Genomic DNA, 16560 nt, shown 5'->3' with positions numbered 1-16560 from the left:
CCTCTAAAAGTACACTGTAATTCTTGTTTTTCACTGAGTCAAGCTTCCATTTACAAATAAGTAAGGATTTACTGCAGAAGTATATGTTAATTTTATTCGTGACTTGTCTCAGTTACAACTATTTCATCTTGACAATTTAGTCTTTCTCCAGTACTCTATTTAAGTTTGCACAAGCATTATATTCAATAATATAAAGTAATCAGTTTTGGCATGATAGACTATCTGTTTTTATTGAGTAAAAGGAAATTATGGATATGATCCTCTATTCTAATATAATTTTAAACCTGAATAGAATAAAATTAACTTTTTAATTCCATTTTATTTCTCCCCAAAATGTAAATATTGTAATAGTAATAAGTATTGAGGTTTTAGGTGCCGTTATTATTAATAATGCTATTATTAGTATGCTATTTTGTTAGCAATGAGCTTTTAGATGCTCACTCTTCTTTTTGACCTCCACTGTTCTTCGGCTCTTGCTAATAGGTTTCTCTATCTAGAATATAATAAAATACATGGAGCACCAAAAACCTTTTCATCAAAAACCATCCTTATTAAAATGAACTCCAGTAACTGAATGGGCATGGAAAATTTCATTGACTTTGGATATGCCGATGTTGGAACTCAGTAAAGACAATATAAAAGCATTTGACACCAAGAGAATGTGTGCCCAGGAAGTTCCCAGAACAGCCTGTCATAGGATCAGTGAACCAAGCACAATATATTTGATGATGCCGATGGGTCATTTGAAATTGTATTTGAGCAGATACAGAAATAAGAAATAATGTATGTAAAGAGGATGCCCACACTCCCTTGGTATCTACTTCAATCATATAGTCACTTCTCCCTCCACAAAAACCTGTAACTTCATATGTGTTTCCTTTATGAGAAAGGGAAGGGGACATGGCCGATTTACAGATATTCAGGGAAATACTTTGGCATAAGCTGTAGAAGAACTATTGAATTACAACCCATTTCAAGGGTGGCCCTAAATGCACTGATGAAGTAAAAATCCATGTGTGGTGGAGGGGGAGATCTAAGTATGGATGGACACTCTCACAGGCAGTGGAGAAGGGCTGAGTATCTTGGTTATAGTCCTGAAAGCAACCAGTTTGGAAGATTAGTGGCAAGATTATCTGGGGAAGAGATACCTAGACGAATCCATGAAATTAAGAAGAAAACATGCAGATTTTTTGTCTCATATTAGTACTTACCAGAGGTTATCTACACAGGTAAGTCTTTCACAACTGAAATTATGGACTGACTCAGCCTGTGGTTATCGTACTGACTCTCTTTCCATCCTGTTAATCATTGGAGAGAGAATGATATGTATGCATGTGCCCAAGAACCAGAGGTCTCCTCTAAGAATGAACTAGCTATTTCCACTGGTGATTATTCAACCTGCCAACACAGAGAACAATGATGAAACTTTGATATGGCATCATTCCTCAGGGAGATTAGCCGTTCATATAGGGACTGATCAATGATACCAAACCCCTTCTACCTTGGGAGGGTCAGAGATTCAGGGATATATGAATCCGTACTTGGATTGGCTGTCAATGCCTAAGGTGTTTTTGCCTGACCCACTACCTGAAGACTTGCATAATCCCTAATCTATTAATATGATATTCCACACGATACTGCCTCAGTCCTTTACAGAAAAGAATTTGTTAGAATTGACTCATAATTATGGTTTTCATTGGTCATGTCATGCACTCCATTACCAAGAATCAGCCAGCCTGTTTATATAGGACTGCTGTTAAAACAGACTGTATGTCCTCTTGGTGCTTCTGTGACCAACACCATATGAAAATGGTCAGTCTCCCCAACTATATAGACTTAATAAATAGGCTCAATATGTATTATTTCTCTAAACAAGCAATCCAGACAAGCCAAAGTATGGAAATCTTAAATGAGAGGAGGAGGAAAGAGATGGATATAAACATTTACATCTGTAGCTTGATCAGACTATTAAATTCTTTTTGGAAATTGTAGCTGGTCTCTCCTATAGGAGAGAGCTACATACTTTTCTACATGATCCAAATGTACTAGAAGAGTGCACAAGATGGTCTTACTAAATTCTGCATTCCATCTAAGATATGCTAAATGCCTCCTACCTCTCCCATTTTAGATATTGGATACTGCCTCACTTCCAGGCCAAAATGACCCCAGATGGTTGAAGTCCATATTTCAACACAATCGCTGCCACCACATCAGAGCAGAAATCTGCACATATAGGGTGAGTGTCAAGTAGAGACAGTTGCACCTGTACACAAGCCAATCCAGAAATACAGAGGTTCTGCCGTCCACAGAAGCTTCAGTGAGGGACCCTATAATACATACTGGAAATATGGGCTATTAATGACCTGTGTACAGGTTTTGACCAATGGCAAATAAATACTTGGAAGGACCCAGCATAGAAAATATTCCTTCATATTACCTTAATAAATTTTCCTAAGATTCAGTAGTTTCATCTGGACCTTCTGATGATGTCTTGCCATCAACTTTGCTTCCTGAGAATTAATAGTTTTCCTTGAATTTCCCTATCTTACTTTTCGTTATCCCTCAGTTTGCTTTCCTTTGCTTGTAGCCTCCTAAAATGTACACCCCTAATAAATGATGTTGTTAATGGAGGAAAGTGTGGGAGGTATAGGGTGAGGATTATATGGGAATCCCCTATGTTTTCGATGTAACATGTATGCAATCTAAAGCTCCTTTAAAAATAAAGTTACTTGAAAAATGTGATACCATGGAAACTTTTGCTTCAGGCCATCTTAACTAGGCAATTTGGGCAAAGACTAATGAGATATTTATTTATATTTGTCCATCTCCTATTTTCCCTGTATATATGACTCCTTTAACTGACATTTGTATGAAAATATCAGGGATGCAAAAACCAACACATTCTCTCAACATTAAGTAAGTGATAAAATGTTATAGGAAAGACAATGGCTAATTATTCACAAAAGTATGGTTTGGTGAATATCCTCTCTTGAGGTTTCTAGGCTCTTCCTCTTTGCATCCAGCTTACTTCAAGCTTCTGTCACTTGGTTGCCTATATTGTTCTTTCAGAGGAGAAAACATCCTGTTTTTCTAGGTCCTACCATCACTGAATGTTTCCATCCTTTATAACATTAGTTCAGTTTTATTCATCATTTTTCTTAATGATTTAATTGGATAAAACTGTACACACAAGTGCTAGGTGACAAATATGGAAGAAAATATTTTGTAATTATAAATATCTCCATTATTTCTTCTCAGTCCATTTTTGTATTATTTTAACTACGTAGTATTAGAACCAATCTCCCAGTACTTTCAGAGTATAAAGAATTTTGATTGAAAATTTATAAGTTGGGTAGAATAATAAATCTCTTCTTTGAAATGAAAAACAGAGAGATACCAATTTCCTTTTCTTGACAGCATGTGGATTTTCTGACTGATGCACTGTTCTATTCAAAAATCATCAATTCCGAGGTTCAATCCATGGAGAAATTAAGCTACTCACCAAGATAAAACATTCCTTGTCAGCCTCTGTGTTCCTCAAAATGTCTCACACCTCCTCCAACCTATCTTCCCATAGTAATATCCTTGCCTGTAGTTCATACCTTTAAAAGTTTATCAAATTAATGAATTTCCTATGGTGATAACCTGGAAATTCTTCTCTGTTTTAAGCGTTCTACCCACATTCTCTTATCAGGCTGTACTACAAAATGGAAGAAAATAATTTACCTTGTAAATAAAATACCAGGAAATGTATTTTACACAAAAAGAGGCAGCTGTATTTTACCAGGAAGAGGTATAAATCCCAGTTGGAACATAATATAAAATCTAATTTTCTCTATTACAATTTAAGCAAGTGCTTCTCATACTAATAAAATGAATCTTTCTTTCGTAATGTCATGTTCATCCTTCAGAAACCTTACATATCTCCATAAGGAAATATTTATTGGAGTTCAATTCACACAATATTGAGAGATGCCATGAGAGTAAATAGGATCTTTTTTGTAAAGAGTTTAAAACATAGATTGGTGTTATTTAGACACACAGGCAGCAGAATAGCTAGATACATGTTACCAGCCTTCCACTTTTGCATGGTTGGTGATATAAGTCAGGGATCTCCAGAGAGAGATAATAATGTAAATAAATGTACATATTATGAGATTTACTATAGGAGCTGGCTCACATACCCCTGGGTATTGGCAAGTCCTAGTTCCACAGGGCTAGCCACTTGTTGGAAATTCTGATAAAGGTTTTTATGAATTCTCTAGGAGAAGTTGGCCAGCTGAAGTAGAAATAGAAATCCTTCTTCCTGACTGTTGAATCATCGTTTCTCCCTTTAAAGCCTTAAACTAATTGGATAAGACTTCTTTCATTACTGAACTCAATCTCCTTTGTTGATTATAGATATAATCAGCTATAGATGCAAACAATTAGCTAGCTTTTTAAATATATGAATAGTACCTGCATTGATTGTTACAGTACAGTATCAAACCAGTGTTTTGCTTGCTTCACCAAACAAATATCATAACCCAGCCAAGTTGACACATGAACTTAATAATCACACACTCTAATCCTATAGAGGCGATGTAGCAATTCTATTGGCTGGATGTCAAACTCACCTAAATGTGAAACGGACACGGCTACAACAAGAGAGACAATCCACGCCTCTCACCGCTGCCATTTCCCATCTTCTTAGTTACTCCCCAGCACTTGATTCACAGAATTTCTCTCTAATCTCCTGCCTTTAGATAGACTTTATTATCCATATAGACATTTTCTTGACCACACAAATATTTATTTCAACATAATTTTAACATACACAGCTATGGTTGTAGTCCATGCCTTTTCCTCATGAGTAGCTATTTCACCTCAGAAATCCTTACTTGTAAATTTTATTTAATGACTTTGTTCCATCCTCTCATTCCTTACTCTCCTACTTTATTCTTGCTGTTGACTTTATTCCGTCTTTAGTCTCTTGAATATTTTTTTAAAAATTTCCCATAGAATACCTATTTTTTCTTGTTCTAGAATTCTCAGTTGTAGAGTGGTTGTTATATTTCATGAGTCATGTGAAGAAGCAGACAATAATTGAAATTTCATATTTTGGGTTTGAAGTAATGTGTAAGCAAGAACATTGCTTCATACTTATTGATTGACAGGATAATTTATATTGCACTCAAATCATGACACAACACTGAAAGGTAAATGAGTGAAAGGAAAATTGGAAAGTTATTCATCCTTGATTTTTGAAAACTTGAAATTTTACTTAATTGATTGCAACTTATCTTCCTTTTGAAGTGTATTAAGAACATAGATAGGTTAAGATCCACTGCTTTACATGAGTCTTAACACCTTCATTAATTTGCCAAATCTGTTCTTCACTGTAAATGCTGTACAGTGTTACCCATATAACCTATGTAAATAGCCTGTGCTCAGTACCTGCTAAATCCATACAGCAATATGTACCCCTTGTCTATATTGTGATAGGGACTCGCTCCTATCTCTCAGTCCCTACTTTAAACCTTCCAGCTTTCTTTAAATTCCACATCTTCAAGTCTCCAACTAACCATTAACTACAAATTTTGTAGGATTTTTTTTTTTTTACCATTTTTCCCGCAGGTCTAAACATAATATCTCAGTAGGAGGTTGACTTTATCAATTTCTGCCTTTATAGGGGAAGAGTAATGGTGAGTACTTTCTACATATCAGGATCCCTTCCAAGTAATACTTCTAAAGATGTAAAAACTGAATTAAATTCCAAGGGAAAAAGCCTGGTTGGACTGATTAACTTTGTTCACAAACCCCTGTTTGACTAGAGAAGGCACTCTACTTTGAATGTGATCTACCTAAGTCATATACAATTCCTCAAATAAAAATCAAGTGTTGTGGCCAGAAAAGGGAAAGAGGAATCTAAGTCATAGCTAGAAATCCTTTTCTACAAGAAGGTTAAAAAGGAAATCACCCGTGTTTGCTTCTAGTATTTGCATGGCTTGAATTTTTCACATTTTTACTACTACTTTATTAGAACAACATCATATAGCAGGTAGGGGATGAATTTGGGATTTTAACTGGTATGCGTAGGAAAGGAAAAGTGAGTCTCTATACCACTTCATTGACATTTGTCTGGTTTCATCATAGATCATACTACTTCAATTATGTCCCTTCTTTCCTCTATCTCTACTCCTTCTCCAGGTTCTTTTCTCTCCTGTTGACAAAAATATCAAATGTCAATTATACATACATATATATATATATATATACACACACACACATAATATTGTATATAAACAAGAGCACTCATTTAATTTAATATTTTTCATTAATGTACAACCCAAGTCCATCTTATTTCACAAAGAAAGTTTTGAAATTTATTCTACCACTTTCTCACATTCCATTTATTTTATTTTATTTTAATTATCTTTTTTAAAAGTTAATAGATCACAAAAAAAGTTACATTAAAAAACATAAGAGGTTCCCATATACCCCACTACCCACCCCCACCCCCATCATTTTTTAATTGTATTTTTTGAAGATACATAGATCACAAAAAATGTTACATTAAAAAATATAAGAGGTTCCCATATACCCCCAAACCCCGACCCCACTCTTCCCACATAAACAATCTCTCTCATCACTGTGGCACATTCATTGCATTTGGTGAATATATGTTGGAGCACTGCATGGATTAAAGTTTGCATTGTACTTTACATTTTCCCCCAGTGCATTCAGTGGATTATGGTAGGATATATAATGTCCAGCAACTGTCCCTACAATATTATTTCAGACAACTCCAAGTCCTGATTTCATTTTAATCCACAATTCTTTCCTTGTTCTCACCAACATCACTGGGTGAGAAGTAGATAATTTTGACTATGCTCTATTATTCATTTCTTATTAGAAACGTGGGGGCTTTCAAACTATAAAGAAGTGGACGTGAAACTTTGGATTAAGAACTTCCCTGAGCTTCTCTATTTCTTCATAAAACGATTATAATGGTAGAGCCTACCTTGGTACCCATGGCTTTGAGATTCTGCTTTGTTGATCCCAAAAGTCAAACAAAGATTCCAGAGCTCTAAACTAAATCAATTACTCTGTGACTTACACCTTTGATTTCCAGATTTTAATTTGCTTTTGTTTTTGTTTCATGGACCAGAAATATATCAGAAAACATTCTGGGTACCACCCTATGGTTGTCAATTTTTGAAATTTGCAAAGTAAATACTGTTTTAAGACTATATATTCCATACTAGATTACTGATCTTCATTTTATAAAGGATATTTTAACTGTAAATAATAAATAGTACATAGAATAGAGGAAAACCACTCACACTGAATAGTTAGCTTACAAAACGTCTTATTACTGAATTAATTTGACCTTATGTATAAAATGGCACTGATAGATAGCAGCTAGGATTGGCCCTGACTTGTAGATCACTGTGGTTTTTGTACCTCTGTCTCTGAGCTAACCTATTTTCTCTACCTGCTTTAGTCATTTCCTGATCCGGGACAATTATTCCTGCTTTTCCTGTAAAGACCCTATAAAATGCCATCATTTCTATGAGCTTTTCCTGATTCTAACCTTCAAATCTTCTTTCTTTCTCTGATAAATAAAATCTAGTTCTAGAAAGATACTCAATGAAATAATCCCCTCCTTTAAATTTGGGGCAATTGAGTCTTTGAAAAGTGAAATAATCTATAAAATGTCCCAGTTTGCGAGAATTGCAGAGGTAGGCCTAATACCCATTTTTACTGTCCATGGTTAAAGACACACCTGCCCGAGGATGAGGGGACTTCAGCTGGAGCCAAAGAGAACCAGGAGAGCAGCACAGCTGAGGTAGGGGGTAGTGTGAATGAAGCCTAGAGGACTCCACTGTGCCAAGCTGAGAAGTACGAACTCGGGAAGTTAGGCAACACAGGGCTTGAGATTCTGCTGCAGAACAAGGACAGAGATTACTAGAGAACGTCAGAGGTAGGAAGACCTTGGGGGATGTTTGATATTCTTCACTGGGGAATAAAGCCTTGAGGACAGACTTCATCTGAAGTTCTAAGATGTGGTTGAACCTTGACAGTTCATCTTGACAGCACATCAGCAACTATGATTTGAAAGATTTGCCCTTGTGATGATTGGTTGCAGGGTCATTTTGAAACCAATGTATATTTGTTTTTACCATAATATTTTAATATAAGGCAATCTCTCCCAATTAGCAGCCATACAGACCTCTTATTGAACTTCAACAAGAAGCTATGCTTGAGAATGAATGACTATTAATCTGAGATGGCTTTCAAAGTTTGTCCATGTTCTAAGCCAAAGCACCATAAATATGATATTTAAATTTGGTAAAAATCTATCAATTTGTTTTTATGTTGTATATTAACAGACAAACTGCTAGGAAACTCATCTTATAATTTGATTTATATGGACAGCCTGCTCCTTAGGTACATGTAGAAGCTTTTGGCATCTGGTTGCTAATAATTGATGTTATAGATTTCTGCAGTGCACCCCCTCCATACCAGGCACTGTGCTAAGTGCTGATGACATAATAATAAAATTATATCCTTCTCTCCATGGAGTTCACTGTCTAATGAGAGCAAGATTTTTGCTTGCAAGTTTAAATATTATTTAGCAAGAAAATGTTGGAGACGTGATATTTTTGTTAGTTGTAGGGAGATTACATCTTATTTGCGGGAGTACATCTTCAAGGGTACAGGCCGGTATAAAGTCTTCTGTGACACCTAGGACTAGAAAGGCAGATGTAGGAGAGTCTCCTTTTTGGATGAGATCTCATTTTAAGTTTGGCAGGTCTTTCAGGCAGTTTTCAGGGACTTAAAGAGAATGTGTCAGGTGTCAAGCTGGCCACATACAAGTGAAGTCTCAAAGTGAGTGGATATCTCTTCCTTGGCTTACCATGGTTCAAATGTTTTTGTTTTATAAGGTTTATGAACATATATTTGTTTTCTGATGATGTATTGTCTATGCTCTTTTCAAGTTAACAATGATGAGACATTTCAGCATTTAAATATATAGCTACAAAATTCCTGAGACAATTAAGGCTTTTTCACTGTTCAATATAACATTTATTGATCTACCAATCGTATAGAATTTGCATAATATTTTTCAAGGAGAACTAAATACAAAATCTTTAAAAATGTTGGAAAACCTCACCTCTTGTTCTGGATCTTACATTAATGGATAGGACGTCTTGGGAAAGATAGTTGTTTTCAATACACAAGCTCCTTATCTGAAAAATGGTGCTGGATTCAATGACCCAAAACCTATTTAAGCATTAGGAATATAAGATAGCAAGTATGCAAAAATAACTACCTGCTCCTTACAGTTAAAACATATGGAATTTACATTTATTATCTCAGTTGAAAGTTTTGAGAGGTCTGTGAAGTTTGCATTATTATCTCCATTTTAAAGACAAGGAATGTGAAACTAAGAGAGGATGTGTATCTTGTCCAATGTCACACAATTCTCAAATAGCATATCATATATTGCACTTCTCATGGTCTAAATTAGACACCATTCCCTTGACAAATACCACACAAACAATCTACAAGATGAGGCTTTACTTAAAATACTGATGCCATGCACGGTGTGTAACTGTGTCAAGTTGGCTAGGTTATGGTGTCCAAGTATTTGGCCAAATACTCCCTAGATGTTGCTGTGCAGGTATTTTGTAGATGTGATTAGGATGTACAATTCATTGACTTTAAGTGAAGACAATGACTCTTGAGAATATGGGCGGGCCTTATCTAGTCATTTGAAGGCCTTAAGGGCCAGAACTTTTTTTTTTCTCTTTTTTCCAAAAAAAGAGAAAAAAAATTCTACCTCAAAACTATACTATCTACTCCTGTCTGAATTTCCAATCTGCTGGCCTCACTTTTGAAATCTGGATGCAGTATTTCGCCATCAACTCTTCCTGGAATTTCCAACCTGTTGGCCTCTTCCACAGATTTCAGGCATGCCAACTTCCACAGTCATGGGAAGCAATTCCTCAAAATAATACATATATCATGTTGGTTGGTTCTCTGGAGAACCCTGACTAATACACAGTGCCTTTAAGAAGAGATGAGAGGATCCTGTTCATCTTTACATGCTGTTACAGAGTCCTTTCATTTCTTCTGGGACTTGAAGAGTGTGCTATCTGCCAAAAGAGATGATCGTTTGAAAGAAAAATCTGTTACCTGTTTGTAAACTCTGTGTTCTGCATTTAAATGCTTCTCTTGGAAAAGAAGAACAATGAGTAGGAAGGATAGGGGTGAGGAAATTGGAAACCAAGGGAGGTCAGTATTAGTGGGAGACATTCTGAGCTGTCAGTGGGGTGTCTGCATATGGCACATTCTTTCTGAGGCTGCCACTCATCTTTATAATCCAAATGTGTGAATCCTCCCAAATATACTCTCCCAGGAATATCACAGCCTATTTGTAGACTGATAGAAGTATGCCATTTTTAACACTGAGATGCAAAATTAGTTTGTCCTCAATCAGATCTGTAGAGTATAATTTTAATTGCCACTGATTTCCGTGTGGGCCAAGTGAAAGTCATAATGCTGATTTCTTCTTTGATTAAAAAAAACAAACGATTTTTTTGTTAATCTTTGATTTTATGGATTGAAGGAGGCCTATTCTATTCTTGAACATGGGATATTTATGTGCATGAGCTGGAGAAGCAAGAGGTTTGTTTTTTTGTTTTGTTTTTTAATTATCTTTTTTTAAAGTTAATAGATCACACAAAACGTTATATTAAAAAACATGAGATTCCCATATACCCCACTCCCCATTCCCCACCCCCACCAATTTTTTTAATTGTATTTTTTTGAAGATACATAGATCACAAAAAATGTTGCATTAAAAAAATATAAGAGGTTCTGATATACCCACCACCCCCCTTCACCCCACTCTTTCCACATCAACAACCTCTTTCATCATTGTGGCACATTCATTGCATTTGGTGAATACATTTTGGAGCATGGCTGCAACACATGGAAAATATTTTTAAAGTAGGCCTGAGGTGTCTGACAAGAAGAAAGATTGAGAGCGGCCCCAAGTCAGAAATTTTCTTTCCTTAGCTTCCCCATCCTGAGGACTTATATTAAATTAAAGCAAGGCCACGATGAGATGCATGTGTATTCTGAAGAGAGAGACAGTATAACTTAATGGACAGAGGTCTTTCACAGAAGCAAGGGAGAACATCAAGTTAGAAGAGTTGCTATCCAGGTTTTTGCAGTTAATCTTTCTTGAGTTTTAATCTTAAGAGATCTTAATATGTGAAATGGATACTAATGAGAGAGAGCTGCCTTGCTTCAGTGGGGGTAGGCTCTTTTAACTCTGCCCTCACGTCCCTAGATATGTCTGATGGTTCTATGAAGAAGCATCCATATTGCATGGGCCAAAGTGTGAAGAATCTAAGTGAAAATGAGAAACTTAACTTCAAAGACTGGGTTTAGAACTTTCTTTAAGGAGCTAAGTTATGTGGGAGGAAAAACTTAGTGCATTCTTAAGAGCCATGGTTAAATAACTCCAAAGTCAGCTAAGGACTTGTATTAACAGAAACGTGCTTCCCAGGCTACCTCAAGATGAAACACTTAACTAAATTTCTATGAATTTCCCACTCTGAGAAAAAGAGCCAGCATTACATAATTGGGTCTGGGTTGTGAGAGGCTATTCTATGGACATGGCAATTACCTTCGTATATGGAATCAAGCCCCAGCCTCTATATCCTTGTATAAAACCCCTCATACTTAAATTGAAGAGACACAAGTATTATTTGCTAATTTAACTTTTCCTACAACATGGTAATCTCCAGTTTGAATCAGGCTGCTCTTTGTCTACCAGTCAAACCAAGGCAATACCATCTCATCACATCTGCTCTAAAGAAGCCTTTCTATACATAAGGTAAGAATAAATGAAAAGGACACCTTCTCCACCATATTGGCTGATGGCGTGGTGTCTGAAAATAATTCCATCAACTTATAACATTTGAAAACATTGCTCTACCCTATTTCGGGGACATTAGGAGATTTATATCCAGGTATACTCTCCCTGTCTTTCATGGTAAAAGATAAAATTTTGCTGTTGTGGTGAGGTGGTGATATGATGGATTAGTATCAAATTTTGGAAGAAACTTTCTACCAAGGAATCTATGTCCCTCTATTTTTAGCTATAACAAAAAGGAAGAAAATTAAAGCCCAACTATAGATATGAATTGCATATCAAATGAAAATGCTCTTTCTTGCTTCAAAAGAGCTAGGCGTTTGGAGAAGAAAAATGAACCTTTCCAATATTGGGACAGCAAATAAAAGCAAGATTCATTAAGAGTTAATGATGTAGGATACAGATAATGAGAAATAGAAATGGAATTCATAGAGAAATATTATCTTCTTGTCGCATGGCAAAATTTAATGCATAATCAACATTACATGACAGTTCCAAGGGCTATTTTTATCCCAGTGCCTGTAAAACTCAAAAACCATTAAAGATTCATGATCCCCAAGCCATGTGTTCTCTACAGTTAGAAACAATTATGTTATATGGGTAAACTGCTTGCTAATAGAAACACTTGCTATTTTGCATTGTAATGAAGACAGCACTGTTTTGCATAACAACATTCACACTTTCATTCTGGAAACACTAAGTTAAGGCTTGCAATATAGTAAGTACTTGGATAAGCAAGGAAAGCTCAAGAATAATCTTGGGAGACTTGTATCTAACATGAATAAAAAACCAAGAACAAAACCATCCCACGCCATGGGAGATTGGGAACTATTCAAGGTTGAGAGAAATTGCAATCTCCCAGTTTTACAGAAGAGGAAATGATGCCTTCAGAGGTAAAAGGGGTTGGTCATCATCTCACAGCTGATGATCATCAGATGCCAATCAGTAACTCAGCGAGGACCCGTGCTCTCTCTGCCACATCACCTTCTATTTTCCATCTCAGAAGAGTGAGGGAAATTTAAAGTCTGATGTTATTATACTCCTTACAGACTTCCTGTATACATTTAAAATTCTTCCCCTTATTATCTAGGCCCCACAAAACACAAAGGTAATATACGAAATAATGTGCTTATTATTTTTCATAAAAATACCAGCAAGCAATACAACACAGCTTTATCATCTCTATTGTGTGGGATGCAACTCTCCTTTTTCAAAGTGAATCTGGAGGGAAAAAAAATATGGCCTTAATGGTGTAGATACTTGGATTGTTAATTGTTCATGTTTCAGAAATTTTATGAATAAAAAGGAGTTATAGATTAAAAAAGACAGAAAAATGAAAGGAATGAGTAAATTAATTAATTGTGCACCTCAGTGTTTTTGTTTTTAGATGAGGATTAATTTAAAATGTATACATAGAAATAACATTAAATTATAAAAGAGAGGTTATATTACTATTGCTTTACAGGAAAGTAATACAGAAGCATAAATATAAAGGCACTGTGCTTGCCTAAGGCCCAGTCACCCCACGCCTCTTCTTACCACTTCAATCTCTCTTGCATATCATTCAGTAAAATTTCAGCAGTGTTATTAGTGTCACCCAGTTTAATAACCTTCAATATCTCTTCAGAATCTGTAGTGTTAATTCCAAATTTTTCTTACTACTACATGAAGCATTTCTTCTTTGGCATATTTTTATGTCTTCATTGTCCTCTTCCATCTCTCTTTGCCTCTCCAATTCCAGTATGGTACTCATCATTTGAAGTTAGACTTGTCTCTTAAAATAACCATCAGTGCAATTCTGAAGCCTAAGATGCATCTGCAATTCTTGTCCAATTCAGATTTCAAACGTGCATAAACAAGTCATTGTCCATATTCTGGGTACTTCTCTACTTCCTAACATTTTTCTTAATATGCATGGAGATCCACTATCAGATTTATCTTTTTGTTATGCCCAGGAGAGAAGGAAAGTGAATTGCTTTGTTGTTGACAGTACTGGGGGGATTACCAAGGAGGAAAGCTTAGTATTCAAGATCAATGTACTTGTACCTAAAACAACAGTGGGGGAAAAAAAAAAAGCAAAACTAGCTATAGTTCTACAGTATATCAACTACATTCGGAACAGCTTTTGGATTAAAGATGTGAAGTGTTCATTTAAACCATATTTAATTTGATGAAACCATGGAATCTACTTGGAATGGTACTTTCAGGTTCCACATCTTTTTTGTCTCCCAGCCATATGAAATATTTCGAGGTACACAGTTTGCCTTTAGAATTTTCACTTTCATCTTTCAGCTTGTTGTCCTCCTGTAACATTTACCAAAGCAGTGGGGGAAAAGCCTTATGTCAGGGTACATTTAGCATTGGGCACAAATGCCTTCTCCACAAGGAATGACATTGCATTAAGTCTATAGATCAATTTGAGAAGGATTGCCACTTTAAAAATATTATACATCTCTACATTCATTTATTTATACTGTCTGATTTCCCTTTACACTATCTTCTGATCTTAACTGCGCAGCTCATGTACACGTGATGATAAATTTATTTCTCAATACTTATGAAGCTATAGAAAATGGAGTTTTATAATTTCATTTTCTAATTGTTGATCGTTTGCATATAGACATATACTTAACTTTTCACTATTGCCCTGTATCATGTAACATTTCTCAAATTGCTTAATTCAATTATGTTTTTAGAAATTCTTTAGGTTTTTCTACAGACATGATCATGTTGTCTACAAGCAAAGATAGTTTTGCACCTACCTTTACAATGTGTAAAACTTCAGTGTTTCTATTTGCCTCATGAATAGTGAGGAGGCTCCCACTGTGCAAGGTGTGGGGCGCGTGAAGTGCCTGTGGGTCCTTCAGGTGCTAGAGCAGAAGCGGGAGCCATGGGTGGGATGGGCAGGACCCACAGGTCACCTTTGAGGCTGACCAGAACGAGAATGAGACCATCACCATGGTAAAGGGCTTCTGGCTTTCAGAAAACATGATTGATTGAATGAAAGAGTCCTCTTCATCTGATTCTAAGCCTCAGTGGTATTGTAGTGGTTATGGTGCCTCAGTTTCTGAAGAATTGAAGAGTAGCTGAGGAGCTGGCATTGGAGCAAGCCAAGAAAGAATCTGAAAATAAAAAACGCCTAAGGCAAAGCAAGGAACTGGACCTAGAGTCCTAGAGGCTGCTGCCAGTGAGCATTTAACCAGAGCTATTCCTTGAGAGGGAATATCAGGTGAGGAGAAAAGCTCTAAGGTATAGAACCTGGCTAAACATCTGGGTGAGAGTTCGAGTGATGAAGACGCGGGATGTGTCCTACCAAGAGCAGCTGGCTAGCCTGGAGGAGAGGGCGGTATGAGTTTTGTCCAGTCTGTGCCTATCTGCAGGCTAGGTTCTCCAGTTTTACCACCAGAACACCCAGCAGACCCTCAGCTGCCCCGTTCAGTGTCAATCATGCTAAACAGAGCGTGTTTGAGAAGCCAGGATACAACCAGCTTTTAAGACAAGCAAAACCCCATCAACATTAATTCCAGAGGTGGAACATTTCCCCACCCCTAGTAAGAAAATAACCTATTTTAAGAGAAGAACATTAAAGAGAACACCAAAGAGCAGATTCGACAGAAGCATATCACAGTTTGATTGGCAACAATTTAAAAAGCCAAGGCCTGGAGTAGGGATCTGTCTGGTAATACTGAACCCTCTTTGGTGTTACTAAAACACATTTACGATGATTTAAAAGAGAAGCTCAGACCTCCCCACCTTTTTGTACTTTTCATGCACCTTCTGCTGACCCTAAATCTTTCCCTTCCAGCAAAGCTCTATCCACTGGTGAACCTCCACTCTAATAAGGTGGGAGAGGGCTAAGCTAACTGAAGAGGAACGGCCAAAACTTGTCCAGCTCAGGGTACCAAGGCTGGATGGAATCGTGGAGGCTGTGGCATGTGGATTTTCTCTCTTTTTATGTTCTTCTTTTATTATATAAGAGCTATTTTCTTTTACTTATTGTGTCATGCAAACAAGAAAAAAGGAGAGAAAATGTACCTCTTGTACTGGGATAATGTTTATGATTAGAAGTGAAATAAAGCATTTTTAATCAACAAAAAGGCAACCTTGGCTTATACAACCTCTTCTCTATCATGAATAATGACATCTGTACTGCACTTAATATCAATAATAACTATATTTTCTGATGAAGACTGGAAAAAAATACATAAGAATGGCCATTCTTTTCTTGTTCCTGGTAGATCATAGGTAGAAAGAATTGATCCATTTATTATTGATGTGATGTTAGCTGCAGATTTTTTGTAGACAGCTTATACAACTCAATTAAGTGTTCTTCTATTCCTAGTTTGCTGAGAGATTTTATTACTAGTTAGCTAAAAGGATGTTTTTTTTTCTGTTTTTTAATACCTATTGAAAGAATCAAGTTTTGTCTCTCCAGTCTATTATTATAGTGAAATAGTTAATTTCACTATAATAATACAGCTTCTGATATGAAACCAAACTTGCATTCCCAGAATAAAATGTACTTGGCCTAAAAGCTGTGAAAAAGATTTTCTCCTTCTTACTTTCTGAAAAAAAATTATGTAGAATGGATATATATATATATATATAATATATATATGCATTTT

General features: G+C 36.1%; 1 pseudogene; it reads left to right on the top strand.

Moving 5' to 3' along the window:
• Nucleotides 1–1160: 1160 nt before the first annotated feature.
• LOC111766886 (MICOS complex subunit MIC19 pseudogene) lies at nt 1161–15389 on the top strand (annotated as a pseudogene).
• The last annotated feature ends 1171 nt before the right edge of the window (nt 15390–16560 follow it).

This window comes from Dasypus novemcinctus, chromosome 17 (assembly GCF_030445035.2).
Source record: "Dasypus novemcinctus isolate mDasNov1 chromosome 17, mDasNov1.1.hap2, whole genome shotgun sequence".
Taxonomy (NCBI): domain Eukaryota; kingdom Metazoa; phylum Chordata; class Mammalia; order Cingulata; family Dasypodidae; genus Dasypus; species Dasypus novemcinctus.
This window is presented reverse-complemented; position numbering and strand designations above follow the sequence as displayed.